Genomic DNA, 16,307 nt, shown 5'->3' on the forward strand with positions numbered 1-16,307 from the left:
GGTGGGACGCAGTCCCGCCGCTTCATTCTACAGATTGGCGCTCCAACGTGGTGACTAAATCCACTTAAAAACCTGAGAGGGCTTTAAATAAAGGAGAGAGAGAGTTTAACACAGCTTTTTGCTGTTTGCCTGGACATGCTGTAGAGAGATCTCCTGTTTCCGCAATAGCAGCAGAAAAAAAAAAAAAAAAATAAAAAGCTGAGTCATTTTAAAACGCGGCTTCCTAGTGCTGTGCCGCCAATGCAAACTCTGGCTATAAAGCATTTCAATGGCTTTTATGGACTGGATGTTTGTGTGCCCGCTGGGGATCGGAAAGAAAGTACTCTGAGACCATGCTCTGAGGCAGGAGTGGCTCTGGCTCTGCTCCATGCTGAATTGTGCTGACCTCAGGCAGGAACTATCGTAATTACCATGATAACAATGCAGTTAAGGTTTAGACTTGGCTGAAAACAGGCGGTACCGTATTACCTTTACCTGGCGCAACTTAAGTTTTTAAGAAGTGCTTAACCTTTTAAGAAGTGCTCCTGGATAGTAAAAAAATTACAGATTCACAATAGAAAAGATTCAGACATAGAAGGCCTTTAAATGGCTCACGTAGGCTTAAAAGAGAAAAAAAGAATACCTTTAAAAAAAGGGTAAAGTGTTTAAAGAGACAGAATAAATTAATTGATAGAGTAAATATAAGCCACGTAAAAATGGAAAATTCACAGAGAGTCTGGATTATGTATTTTATTGTGTTTTCTTTGAAATTTAGCAGAAAAAAAAAATCAAAAGCTGAGTCATTTTAAAACGCGGCTTCCTAGTGCTGTGCCGCCAATGCAAACTCTGGCTATAAAGCATTTCAATGGCTTTTATGGACTGGATGTTTGTGTGCCCGCTGGGGATCGGAAAGAAAGTACTCTGAGACCATGCTCAGAGATGACATGGTCTAAAGGAGCTAAATACAGAGAGACATTTCATTATATGGGCTGCCAGGCTAGACCAGAATGGACATTTTAATGGTATGACTTCAGGATTTAGATCTAAGAACATGATGCTTTGGAAAAGAGTTTCTTCTTTTGTTTTCACAGAGGACGAGACTCTGTGGATTGCTTCTATCCCAATATGGTATGATAGACCACGCCCTCCTGAAAGGTTGCTGTGAACATCTTCAAAAAAATTATTTCACTCAACTGCCAACTGAGAGGAACCTAGCACACAGGTTACACGATTAAAGACCTAAATAACAGCGCCCCCATTCAGCAGGAAGCAGTTTGGAGAGAAAAAACTGAGCCCATTTTCCCAAATATTGCTTATAAATGTTCTTTCACATTTAAAGGGGGAGATGATATAGATATGAATTTGCATTGGTATAGATTTTAAGGTCAATTTTGTTATATGTATATGTATTTCTGATCTTGATTAAGCTATTGTGATTGTAGTTCATTTTAAAAACTGTAATGTATAATTAGGAAATATAGGTTGTTAATGGATAATCATTGATAATAGTTAAGCTTGTAGTCATGTTATTAGATTTTCTAGATATGTAGAGATATATTTCAGTTAGATAGACATTCTTCATATCTTTCAAAGACTGCGGAATATGGCATTTAATGTTTTAATAACTTAGGGTTTTTCATGACAATGAGACACGTCTGCTCCTGGCAGCACCAATCTACTTCGAGAGGAAGATGGGCATCGAAGAGGCTACTTATGGAGTTTGTTAGCCATTTGGGCAAGAAACTGCTCTTGGCTGGACTGTTCCATAAACTGGACACAAAAGACCCGCAGAGAGAGGACTGCTGAATTTGCCTAAAGGTGAGATGATCTTTCGAGGTTCCTGATTCATGAAAGAGTCTGCGAGACGTTCTGCAGGACACAGCAGAAAGTGACTGAACTGTCTGGAATTTCCTGCTTCATGAAAAAGTCTGCTGGACACTATGGGCATAAAGGCTGAAGATGGATGCCCCAAAGGTACAGAGGAACTTTGGGTGACTGTCTAGGCAGCGAGTTGTCTCTGTCATTTCTAGAGTTTGAAAGTTACAAATGACTTGTTTACTTAGGTAATATTATATCCTTCTGGAGTCTTTGATGGAGTTGAAGAATAAATAGATAGTTATAGATTTCCTTAGTTATGATAAAAGATAAAATAGATTTAAATATTGTAACTGTAATACTTGCTTGATAACTGTTTTGTTATATGTAATTTTGCTATATTAAAGTTGAAGCCTTTCTTTTTGGTTTAAACAGAAAAAGGGGAAATGATGGAGGAGAGTTATCTGTCTATGTTTCTTTCATTGGTTAATTAATAAAGAAAACTGCCTTGGCCCTTTAAGAGACAGAAAATTAGGTAGGTGGAGTAGACAGAACAGAATTGTGGGAACAAGGAAGTAGAGTGGGGGAGATGCTTCAGGCAGTCGCCATAGTGAGTCTTCATGCTGCTCCTCTCCGAGATGGATGCGGGTTAAGATCTCTGCTGGTAAGCCACACCTCGTGGTGCTATACAGATTACTAAATATGGGTTAAAGGAAGATGTGAGAATTAGCCAATAAGAGGCTGAAACTATGGGCCAGGCAGTATTTTAAATGAATACAGTTTCCGCGTAATTATTTTGGGTGTAAAGCTAGCCGGTGGCCAGGTGGCGGGACGCAGCCCTGCCGCTCCCCACTACAGAGCACAGATAAAGTCAATTGTCATTTTTGAAATGTGTTTGGAGAGTACAGCCATTTGAACTCTCTAGTAGACAGTGTCACAGAGACTCAGAAAATAAAAGTGGTTCTTTTATTTTTTTGGTATTTGGGGGAAAGGTGTGTCATTTCTGAGAAATTAATGTGAATAGCTCTGAGCTCTGATTTTTCCCCAAGTATTTTGTTCTGATGTACAATCCCTAGCTCTATTACAGTAGAATATAGCTATCTTTGGAAACTGAGAATTGCTTTTCAGAAGCTTATTAAAATAAAATGAATCTATTAGGACACCATACAATAGACTGTATCTGGCATTCTCATTTTGAAGGACATTTAAACACATATGTACACAAGAAATGCTTGTGCAGAAAATAACTCCATATGAGAACATGTCAAAGAAATCATTTCCTAAAATCCAAAGAAGGAGGTTGATAATGAAAATGTGCCTCATGGAATACAAACAGTAGCCCCATACCATCAGAATCTATGTGGAAAAGAAAAATCAGAATGCTACTAAATTATTCTTTGATTTTTTTGTCTTTTTATTTTTGGAAGTTCAAGAAAACAGATATGGAATAAATTTGGAGTAGACTGGGAATGCCATTAATCCTATGAAAACACTAATTGCGTAAACTCCACAGATAAGGCAAGGAAATTGGGTATGGGTTTTAGTACCTACTGGGTTCCTAAGAAAACACCTGCCCAGTGGTAGTCATTGCTTAAGCTCTTCATTACTGAGTCTTCCTTGTGGCTCCTCTGTAACTTATTTGTACTGTATCGCATGAGCTGCTACAGTTTTTCCATAAAAATTAATCTCTATCACATGTTGCAGACATTGGAGAAGAATAAGGAAAGGGCTTTCACACTTGGTGATATTTTACAGAACCTGCTATGGTGATCTGTGGTGTGACTAGCTAAAGACAAGGGTGAGCTCCTCCAAAGCAGTCCTTTGTTCTTATATCTCCCTTCTGCTCTGACCTTTTCCCTCCTAAAAGTCTCCATTAATCCACCCATTCAGATCAACTCATCTCTGATTTTATTCCACCCAGGTTTGATAGACTCATGAAAGCAAATAGAAAAATGTACATGGGACTGGTGATTCTTCTCCTCCTTCGATGGAGCAATTTTTATGCATGAATATGGAGAATAACTCAAAATGCTGAAACAGTCATTCTTCAGAATATATCCATGATCACCTGAGGAAGGGGCATCAGCTTTGTGATACTTCAGATTCCACACTATCTTTTGCAAAGCTTATCTAATATGTGGGTTTCCTACAATGTTTATATTTTTACTCAAAAAGAATGAGAACTGAAAATCTTGTGAATAGCATTTATCCAGAAGTCCACACCAGAAATTTGGTTTGTCTTACAAGTTACATAGTTACATGATGCACCTTTAACTTATTTCAAATTCTCTTCCAATTTCTACCAGCCCCATGAGAACACAGAACAATGATATAAGCTTTACATAATGTAAGACATGAAGATTTACTAATATCACCATCCATGGAAACAATGATCCATGGAATGAAGAACAGGGGTAGAGAAATAGCTAGCATTACAGACAACAGATGAAAACTGATGCCAAACAATACCTTTCTACCAAACGCTGCTTTAAACAAATTAAAGAATGCTGGCAAAGAATAGAAAAATATGTCTGAAGTCACACTAGTTGGGCAGTGAGGAATAAAATTGTCCATGTTGAAAACAGTCTAAAAAACACGCTGAAACCCATGTTATAAACAAATAGACTAACAAAACAGGTAAAAGAAAGATACAACAAACATGTTCTTCAACTTCACAGAACAGGGACATAAGATCATGAGAACAAGGGTGGTTGATGCAGAAAAGACACCAAGACAATTTCTACTATTATAAGAAAACATTTTATTGAGATGGCTCACTTTCAGTTTTAGAGGTTCAGTTCATTATCATGATGAGCAGCATGTGGTGAGCAAGCAAATGTGCTGGAGTATTAGATGAGAGTCCTACATCTTGCAAGTAACTGGAAGTCAACTGAAACAATGAAGGGGTATGCTGAGCATAGAAAACTTCAAAGCCCATGCCCAACAATGACACACTTCCTCCAAAAAGGCAATAACTACTCCAACAGACACACCTCCTAATAATACTACTCTCTATGAGATTATGACGATTACATTGAAAGTACCATGTGGCAACCTGCAGAAAAAAAGAAACATTATAAATATAATTTGGTTGATTCCCAATTTTCTGAGAAACCACCATACTGATTTCCAAAGTGGTTGCATAAGTTTGCATTCCCACCAGCAATAGAAGAGTGTTCCCCTTACTCCACATCCTCTCCAGCATAAGCTATCACTGCTGTTTTTGATCTTAGCCATTCTGACAGGTGCAAGATGGTATCTCAAAGTTGTTTTGATTTGCATTTCCCTGATAGCTAAGGAAGTTGAACATGTCCTTAAGTATCTTTTGACCATTTGAAATTCTGTTGAGAATTCTCTCTTTAGTTCAGTGCACCATTTTTAATTGGGTTATTTAGAATTTCAATGTCTAGTTTCTTGAGTTCTTTATATATTTTGGAGATCAATCCTTTGTCTGATGTGGGTTGGTGAACATCTTTTCCCATTCAGGAGACTGTCTTTTTGTCTTCTTGACTGTGTCCTTGGCTTTACAGAAACATATATAAGCCCACCTGGGAATTGGAAACAGACAAGATCGCCTGAAAAAAATTGGAAGCATGGGGGTAGGGAGTAGAAGGAAGGGGAGAAGGGGAAGTTGAGGAGAACGTGAGGGAATGGGATAGTCGAGATGGAGGAAGGACAGATATGAGTGCAAGGAAAGAGATATCTTTTTTTTTCGAGACAGGGTTTCTCTGTAGCTTTGGAGCGTGTCCTGGAACTAGCTCTTGTAGACCAGGCTGACCTCAAACTCACAAAGATCCACCTGCCCCTGCCTCCTGAGTGCTGGGATTAAAGGCGTGTGCCACCACCGCCTGGTGGAAAGAGTTATCTCGATTGAGGGAGCCATTATGGTGTAGCAAGAAAGCTGGCTCTAGAAAAATTCTGAGGAATTAACAAGGATGAACCCAGCCAAGACCCTAGGAAATAGAGGAGAGGGTCCCTGAACTGGCCTTGCCCTGTAGGCAGACTTATGAATAGCTTAAATATCACCATAGAACCTTCGTCCAACAACAAATGGAAACAGAGGCAGAGAAATACATTGGAGCACTAGACTGAGCTCCCAAGGTCCAGTTAAAGAGTGGAAGGAGTGAGAGTATGAGCAGGGAGGTCAAGACCATGAGGGGTTCATCCACTGACACACACTTTGTCTGAGGTAATGGGAAGCTCACCAACTCCAATTGGACTGGGAGTGAATGAGCATGGGATGAAACTAGTCCCTCTGAATGTGGTTGAGAGTTGGGGCAGACTGAGGGGCCACTGACAGTGGCACTGGGATTTTTCTCTACTGCATGTACTGACATTTTGGGATCCTATTCTCTTTTGATGTATACCTTACTCAATCTACATGTAGTAGGGATGGCCTTCGATTTTACACAGGGCAGGGTACCTTGCCCTCTCTTATGATTGCAGAGGGGAGGAGTGAGAGGGTGTGTGGAGGGAGTGGGAGGAAGGGAGGGAGTGAGTAATTGGATTAGAATTTTTTAAGTAATATAATAATAATAATAATAACAATAATAATATAAATTTAATTTGGTGACCTTTAGAGAAAATTCAACATCATGAGTGAGGTACTAATCCGCAGTGTATCTGTGCATTGAGAGTAGGGAAAAACATGAAGCCAGTGGCAGGTATACACAATAATGATTATAACAAACCAGTTTGTTCAAGAAAAATGTTTATTTTCTTGTCCTGCCAGAAAAGGTTCTCCTCAAACTTGTGTCAAACTAAGTACTACTTTTTCTTTCTTAGCAATGTTTCTTCTAATCTTTAATCATGTAAAAAGTACTTACTGAACCACAGAGTTAAGTAGAAAAATCTCAGGTAGTAGCACAGCCACCTCCCAGCTCTTTATACCCATCTTGACCAGGCTAGGGAGGAAATAAACAGCAAGTTCATTATTTTTTTATTTTTCCATTCAAAAATTTACACTTCCTCCCCTCCTCCCATTCTCCTCCCATGACCCCACTCCCCCTTCTCCCTTCCCTTCCCTCCTTAAGAAAGGGCAGGGAACCCTGCCCTGTGGGAAGTTCAAGGCCCTCCCCCCAACATCCAGGCCTAGGAAGCTTTGCATTCAAATAGACTAGAGTCACAAAAAGCCAGTATATGCAGTAGAAACAAGTCCCAGTGCCTTTATGAATGGCTTCTCAGTCTGCCCCCATTTTCAGCCACATTCAGAGTCTGGTTTGATGGCATTCTCATTCAGTCCCTGTCCAGCTGGATTTGGTGAGCTCCCATTAGAACAGGGACACTGTCTTAGTGGGTGAACCAACCCCTCCTGGTCCAGACTTCCTTGTTCATCTTCTCCCTCCTTCTGCTCTTCAACTGGACTTTGGGGACTCAGTCCATTGCTCTGATGAGGGACTTTGTCTCTATCTCCACCTGTCACTGGATGAAGACTCTATGGTGATATTCGAGATAATCATCAGTGTGATAGTGGGGCAAGGCAGGTTCAGGCACCCTGTACTCTGCTGCCCAAGGACCTAGCTGAGGATATTCCCATGGACACCTGAAATCCCCTCTAGAACCAAGTCTCTTGCAAACCCTAAAATTACTCTCTTAATGTAGCTATCTTCTTCCCTGCTCCTATATCTGCCCTTCCTTCATCTCTAACCTCCCACTCATCAAGGCACTCTCCAGTCTTTCCCTTTTCCCTTCTCTCTCCCCCTCTCCCCTTCCCCCAACTCTACCCCTACACCCACACCCATCCCCATGCTTCCAACTTTTTGCCTGGCAATCTTGTTTGCTTCCAATTTCCAAGAGGATCTATATATGTATTTCTTTGGCTTCACCTTTTTATTTGGCTTCTCTAGCCTTGTGAACTATAGGCTTAATGTCCTTTGTTTATGGCTAGAGTCCACTAATGAGTGAGTGCATCCCATATTCTTTTTGGGGGTCTGGGTTATCTCACTCAGGATAGTGTTTTCTATTTCCATCCATTTGCATGCAAAATTTAAAATGTCATTTTTTTACCGCTGAATATTACACTAATGTGTTTATATTCCACATTTTCTTTATCCATTCTTCCATTGAGGGGCATCTAGATTGTTTCCAGGATCTGGCAATTACAAATAATGCTGCTATGAACATAGTTGAACAAATTCTTTTGTAGTATAATTGGGCATGTCTTGGGTAAATTCCCAAGAGTGGTATTGCTGGAACCTGAGGTAGATTGATTCCCATTTTCCTGAAAAACTGCCACAGTGATTTCCAAAGTGGTTGCACAAGTTTGCACTCACACCAGCAATGGATGAGTGTTTCCATTGTGCCACATCCTCCATCCTTTCTAGCATAGGTTATCATTGGTGTTTTTGATTTTAGCTATTCTGACAGGTGTAAGATCGTATCTCAGAGTTGTTTTGATTTGCATTTCCCTGATCTCTCAGAAGGTTGAACATGACCTTAAGTGTCTTTTGGCCATATAAACTTGGTTTGCTGAGAATTTTCTTTTCAGTTCAGTATGCAATTTTTTAATTGGGTTAATTAGAATTTTCATGTTCACTTTCTTGAGATTTTTTTTTTTTTTTGATCTCCCATGCTCTTGGATGGATAGGATCAATATAGTAAAAATGGCAGTTCTACCAAAGGTAATCTATAAATTCAATGCAATTCTTATCAATATTCCAACAAAATTATTCACAGACCTTGAGAGAACAATAATCTACTTTATATGAAGAAAGAAAAACCCAGGATAGCCAAAACAATCCTATACATTAAAGGAACTTCTGGAGGCATTATCATCCCTGACTTCAAACTCTATTACAGAGCTACAGTAATGAACACAGCTTGGTATTGGCATAATAACATTGACCAATGAAATTGAATCGAAGACCCGGATATTAACCCATAAACCTATGAACACCTGATTTTTGACAAGGGAGCTAAAAGTATACATTGGAGGAAAGAAAGCATCTTCAACAAATGGTGCTGGCATAACTGGATGTCAACCTATAGAAGAATGAAAATAGATCCATATCTATCACCATGCACAAAACTCAAGTCCAAATGGATAAAAGACCTCAATATAAATCCGACCACACTGAAGCTGATAGAAGAGAAAGTGGGAAGTAGACTGCAACACATGAGCACAGGAGACCACCTCCTATGTATAACCCCAGTGGCACAGACAACAAGAGCAACAGTGAATAAATGGGACCTCCTGAAACTGAAAAGCCTCTGTAAAGCAAAGGACATTGTCATTAAGTCAAAAAAGCATCCAACTGAATGGAAGATCTTCAACCCCACATCAGACAAAGGTCTGATCTCCAAAATATATAAAGAACTCAGCAAGTTTATTATAAGATGAAATGGAATATACTAACTTCTCCACAAGTCCTACTTTGTCCTGGAAATTGCAATGGTCAAGAGAGGAGCATGGAATCACAAGGGTCATGAAATAAAAAAAGTCACCATATATGAGATATACTTCGGAAGTAGAACCAAATGCCATTTTAGATCATTTCCTCTCCTCCCTCTCCACATTAGAACTTCTCTTGTGTCCTGCTTCACAGTCTTAAATTCATACACTTTTTATGATAATTACACACATTTATATGCATATATAAATATAACCTGTGAATCTGCAGTGGTGTCTGCTTGCCTGTCTGTCTCTCTGTCTTTATGCATAAAAATGCAGGTATCTGAAAAGACCAGAAAATAACATTAGCTCCCCTGGAGCTGATGTTACAGGAGGTTGTGGGCCACCCAGTTTGGATGAGTAGAAGGAAACTCAGCCCTTCTACAATAAGACATGCTCTCAGCCTTCAAGCAATCTCTTCTGCCCCTGAAGTATACTTTAATAGGAAGCGTTTAAAAGATCATAAAAATAAAAGTGATTTTAATGTTGAACTCTTTGTTAAATGTGTATCATTTCACAGGAATTACTGTTGGGTGCTAAGAGGTAGGATTCCCTCATCCCCCACCCCTGCCATAACCTCCCCCATAGCTTTTATGTTAAATTTGTAATCCTCATTATCTCAGAGTATGACTGTTCGGATATTGCCAATTGGGTCTTTGAAAAGCAAAAGAAGGTATTTAGAACATGGACGGTTATAAGAATATGTTGACAAATGACATAAGAAACCCATGAGCAGAAGGAATAAAATACTGTGACATAACTTTAAGATAAACATCTGGAGCATGAGAAATAGAGCTATTAAGAAAGCATACCTGTTAATACATTAATCTATGTGAAATTACAACTCTTATTTATTCTCTCAACCTTTGTATTATTGCTATTGAAGCTTAGAAAGTGAATATGAAGTGGTGGTGGGGGTAGAAGGTTGACGTTGTGGATTCTGTGGGGACTATTAAGTCTAAGGTACACTTTCAAGATACGGTTCACTTAAGTGATCTAAAAACCTCCAGATCACAAAGAGCCTGAGACACACTGCCTGTCATTTAACCTCACTCTTACTGAATGTCTTCCTGGTGAGCTGTTCCATAACTTGTTTTCATGAGTTCATAGTTGACATTTTGGGGGAGATAAGATAATGGTCTTTTTCACACTTTGCCAACATTTAAGAGGCTCAAGGAAAGGGCAAAATGGTTTTAGCATTGCACCAAATTTGCTGTTCATTTTGAGGATCCACCAAGTCAAAGACAAGGCAGCCTCCCTTTAGAAGTGCTTGTTCTACAGTCCACAAATGGAAACAAGTCTACCTAGCTATTACTTATCTTCCTTGTCTCTGACTTTACTGTCTTCCCTAAAAGTCTAAAACTGATGTTTAAGTCAGGAACATGTAAAATTAATATAGGAGGTTAGCAAAAGCATGTAAGTGCTCTTTGCTTTTCAAAATGGCCATGGTACAAGATTGCTCTGATTTTTAAATAACCACAAAAAATTTGCCAAGTGACAATATATTCTGTTTTCATAATACATCTATGGTGACAATAAAAAAGCCAAAAACTTTGTATGTCTGCAGTTTTCACAGTATCTATAAAAAACACACTTTTCAACTGGGCTTCAAATAATATTGTCAATATTTTTTCATAGAGGACCAACATGCAAACACATACATGCATAGCATATGGTTCATGGCATACACTTGATAAGGGGTCTATCTTAAGATGCATAATCACAAGGCCCTTGGTTATTGACTTTTATCCAAATTCTCTTCAAATTTCATCAATACCTACATGCACACAAACAAACACATACATACACACACAAAGACAATATCACACTATACACTCTAAAAAGAGCAATTGTACAATATTTGTACAGTGTCATTCATTAAAAGGAAATGCTACATGCTTTTTAATAATGATGTTCAAGTAAATCCTATAGATAAGTAAAATAGAGGCCAGGACAATAGACAGCAAAATCTACAACAATCAAATGATGGTTTATGGCACACACAACGCCTTGTTTCCATGGATTGTAAAAAAGAAAACAACACTTATAAAAGTGAAATTATAGCTCCCTTTGGTGTCTCATTTTTATAATCACAAGACTTGAAAGAGGGAAGAGGAACAAACAGCAAAATCAATACAAACAAGTACCAATTGTAAAAGTAAAACCAAACAGGAACATACAATAAAGAAAAGATACAAAAGGTGAAGAAAAGAGTGCCACACGAGCACAGCCTGGATGCCAAGACTGGCAGGGGTGACATGAATGAGACACGGAGCCTTCTTTTCAGATGGAAGAACAGCAAGCTTTATTTGGCCACAGCTAAAACCTTTTATACCTCTACTGCTTTTGTCGAAAACTACCGGCCAGAAACACAAACATCCTTGTCAATTACAGACACAAGGAATTTCAGCTGTCCATCAGGGGGAGTGAGGTCAACTGGATCACAATAACTCCCCCCATTTTATTTTATAAAATAAAGGGTGCCTGTCTTGTTTTTTGGGTGGAATACCTTGCCTGTCAGGGGGAAGCCCTCTAATATTCTCTGTCTTAGGTGCATCCTGCCCCCAATTATTGACCATCCGTGACTACCCAGACACATAGCCCTAAACCACCAAGTATCCCCAGGACTGACAGCACCAACGAGCCAGACCAGCACTGCAACCATCTAGCATGCACTAACTGGGTGGTAAAATTAACAAAAGCAGTATTCCAAACCCCTCTCATATGATATTTGAGTTCCATAACAGTAGCAGAAACATGCAATACAGTGCCACGTGTAACACATATAACATGATTAACTGTTGAAAAGTCCAAAGATAGTCCACTTGCTAGTGAACCAGAGCCACTTGTTGTTTTAAGGTCAATAAGCCCAATTGAATATGTCCATTAAAATCATTTTGAATGTCCAAAGCATTGCTAACTCTTTCAGCAAGCTGGTTGACAGTCTCAGCCATCTGCACAGTCTGGGAAAGATCAATTCTGGAAGCAATATCTGTGGTAGCAAATCTCTTCCCCAGCTGCTTTCTGGCCCCAGCCACACTCACTCTGGGTCTAAACTGCTGAGAAGTGGAGTAGAACTCAGGGAAGAAGGTTCACTACTCCTGCTTGGGAATTATTGAAGGAGCCCCACTTTAACAATCTTTTAGGGAATTTGGGCATAGTCAACGTGTCTGGCTACTTCCTGATGAGCAGGGGTTCTGCATTCTTGGGGGTATTTTACATCAACATTTCAGGGGGGCTCAGTGATTCAAACCACATAAATTTGCAATGAATCCAAAGGTTCTTATCCTCTGTGGAGACAAAAGCAGAACCTCTTTTCCAAAGCACCAAATCCTTAGGCCCATGTTTTAGAGTCTAAGCAGTTCCCAGAATTAAATGTCTTTCTCCAGTCCAGAACACAAAAGACAACACAATCAACATAATAACATACATTTGTACATATTTTATCTTTCTGAGGCCTTCAATTCAACCTCTTGCCTCCTCTTTATTACTTTCCTACTGGCCAGTTTTCCAAAGGGTGCCCCTCAGAGTATACCTCAGGATGAAAAAAACGCATACTTCTTCTAATCTGACTTGGCTTGTTCCCAGTCTGGAACATTTAAACCCCCTAATGTAATCAACCAGGAGCTAACTTGAGCTATTGTTTGTATGAAATCTTCGGCTGTCTTCCTTGTTACTTCCATGCCTTGTTGCTTTAAGAGTTTCAGTTACTTTTTGAGGCCTTTCAATTCACCTTCCCACCTCTTTATACTTGCTAATCTTTTGGAGGATGTCCCTCCACTTTGCAGTGCTGCTAGTGTGGCCTGGATGTCGAGACTGATGGGGGAGGGGTGCCAGGATTGAGACACAGAGGCTTCTTTTCAGGTGGCAGAACAGAAAGCTTTGATTTTGCCTAAGCTAAAACCTTTTATACCTCTACTTCTTCTGTGGAAAACTATGGGCCAGAAACACAAACATCCTTGTCAATTACAGACAACAAGGAAGTTCCACTGTTCATTGTGGGAGTGAGGAAAGCTTGATCACAACAAGAGATTCCTGGAAAGTTCAGAAGGGTATTAGATGATAAGTACTGGAATGGTTGAAAAAAGAGGGGGAAGTGGTGTGGGACAATGGTTTATATTCTGTCAATTATATTTTAAATAAACACTGATTGGCCAGTAGCCAGGCAGAAAGTATAGGCAGGACAACCAGTCAGAAAGTAGAGGTGGGTCAATGAGCAGGAGAATTCTGGGAAGCAGGGACTTCTGTTTGGCAGTTGTGAGCCTGCCACAGAAGAAGCAAGATGTGATGACCTCGCTGAAAAAGGTACTGAGCCATGTGGCTAATATAGATAAGAATAATGGGCTAATATAAGTTGTAAGAGTTAATAAGAAGCATGAGATACTAGGCCAGTCAGTTTGTAACAAAAAAGTGCCCCACATTGGGCACTCTGTAGTAGGAGCGAGTGGGCCTGCTGTTTGTCCAAGCTGCCTGGCTAACTTAACCCCAGAAATAATCACACAGAAATTGTATTAATTAAATTACTGTATGGCCCAGTATTTCTAGCCTCTTATTGGCTAACTCTCACATCCTGATTCAACCCATTTCTACCAATCTGTGTTACACCATAGGGTCGTAGCTTACCGGGAAAGATTAAGCATGTCTGACCTGGAGGCTTCATGGTAGTTATCTGTCTCTGCTTTCTTCCTCCCAGAATTCAGTTCTGTCTCCCCACCTACATAAGTTCTATGCTATCACCAGGTGCAAAGCAGTTTCTTTTATAACCAATGAAAGCAACACAAATACAGAAGGACCTCCTACACCACATTCATGAATACAATTAAGGAGAAAAGACAAAGAACTTTCTATTTGAACATTGAGAACAAAACTGCACCCAAGACCCTCTGCTGCTGGTGAAGATGAACTTAAAGATGAAAATTCACAAGAGAGACAGACCACCACAGTAAGGAGTCAATCAACCTCATTTTTATGATCCTCATAATGAAACTCAGCAAGGCACACCAGCCTGGAGGCCAGCAGCAAAATCACCCATTTCCCTAGAATCAGCAAGAGCAAAGTCAGCAAGAAAACTGTACCTGTCAAGTTATATGTTGAAATTTTCCAATGGGTAAGCAACATGGACAACTTTTTCCAATGGGTATATCAATTGCATAAAACATAAACTAGCACCATCTTGAATTCCTTTAAAAATCCAGAATTTCTCACTGATGTAATTTAAATGCACTTTCCATTAACTGCCTTAACCATTATACTGTACATCCAAATAGTTAAAATAGTAGCTCAACATATGTTTTATTTATATGTCACATTTTTATATGTTTGCTGCTGTATCATTGCTTCAGAAAATAAATAAAAAGATAATGTGTTCTAGGAGGCCTCTTGTTTGTTCCCAGCTGCTCAGCCCCAAAATAATCACACAGAAGCCAATTATGTGCAATACTATTTGGCCAGTAGCTTAAGCCCGGAACAAACAATTGGGCTTCTATAACAATAATACCCTTCAGAAAATTATGCCAGTGGAATAATGTCACTATAACTGTACTTACAGAGTTTCAATATAATAGTCAGCATGCAATTTCCATTTGCTGTTTTTCTTTCTTAGAGAGGATAACACAAGAATAAGAGGAGATTGGAATAAAAAAATGGTTGTGAGCCACCACTGGGTCCTAATAATCATTCCCAGGTCCTCTGCAATGTCAGCATGTGCTTTTAATCACTGAACCATTTGTGATACTGTGCCAACAAATGGTCTTCACTGGTATGACCTCCTCTAACAAGAATTAATTTGCAAGAGATAAACTTTCATAGAACCTCATAGTAGGGTTGAGATTTCAAATCATAGATTTGGAAGAAACAAAAACGTTCATACTTTACAGTGATTAAAGCAAATGCAATAGTATCACTCCCAAACACTCAAATTCCAATTGGATAAAGTCAAAAACTCAAAGTCAAAGACTGGTGAAGTGAATGAGTTTTTAACACACAGGCAGATGGTGTCAATAAAAATAGAAAGCATAAGAAACTTATCAAAACCAGAAGGAAGAGGCTTCACATTTTGAAAATGTTGTAAAACAAACATCTCCCAGGATTTCCATATTAATTATTTTGAAAGTGTAAAAGGAGGCAAAATAAATGAATTTTATAGAATTTATAAGCTGTATACATATCTATAATAATGACAAATGCTATTTTTATATCTTGTAAAAAGATAAAAGTGAACTTTTTTTTTCTTTTTGAGACAGGGTTTCTCTGTAGCTTTGGAGCCTGTCCTGGAACTAGCTCTTGTAGACCAGGCTGGTCTCAAACTCACAAAGATCCACGTGCCTCTGCCTCCCGAGTGCTGGGATTAAAGGCGTGCGCCACCACCGCCCAGCCAAAAGTGAACTTTAAATAACAATATAGAAGAAGGAAATGAGGGGATGGAAATAATTACAGAGATGCTGTATATTTTAGTTATTTTCCTGAGGTGCAAAGTTAATGTTTTATGGTTAATATAGAAAATATGTTTCTATTTGATAGAGCACTAAATGTATACAGAAAAATAAACTATCCTTTGCTATCCTTGATAGCCTTGTTCCAGAAGAAATGTTATGGCATGAAGGGTATTTAAATACTTTTTGTAAAATTAAAAATTAGATATAGAGCTAGACTTTAACCACCTCATTCCAGTGACAGAGGCTGGATGAACTGTCAGTTTGAAGCCTGCATGGTCTACAGAGTGAGTTCCAGGACTACACAGAGAAATTCTGTCTTGAAAAATAATGATTGAATATTGGTAATAAGTACATGTCCTTCCACATACTTAATTTGTTTCTAGAATACTCAGTGCATATCATATTTTATTGTTGTTTAGAAAACAAACAAAAGAATGATCAAATATATCTAACAGATAACTACATTAGGAACAATTTTATTTATTTGTGGTTAAAGGAAAGTATACAATACCAAATGATACAGGGCTTGTCTGGTTTTTATAAACTTCCTCTTAGATACGAGTAGAAAAACATGACAGCTAAACAACTGCTCAAAAGTATACTACAAAGATGTATTAAGAAAAACAGCATGTTGTAGTCAAAAACAAAATGAAACAAAAACAGATGGTTAAACCGATGGAATTAATTAC

The sequence above is a fragment of the Arvicola amphibius genome, chromosome 2 (genome assembly GCF_903992535.2).
Source record: "Arvicola amphibius chromosome 2, mArvAmp1.2, whole genome shotgun sequence".
NCBI lineage: Eukaryota > Metazoa > Chordata > Mammalia > Rodentia > Cricetidae > Arvicola > Arvicola amphibius.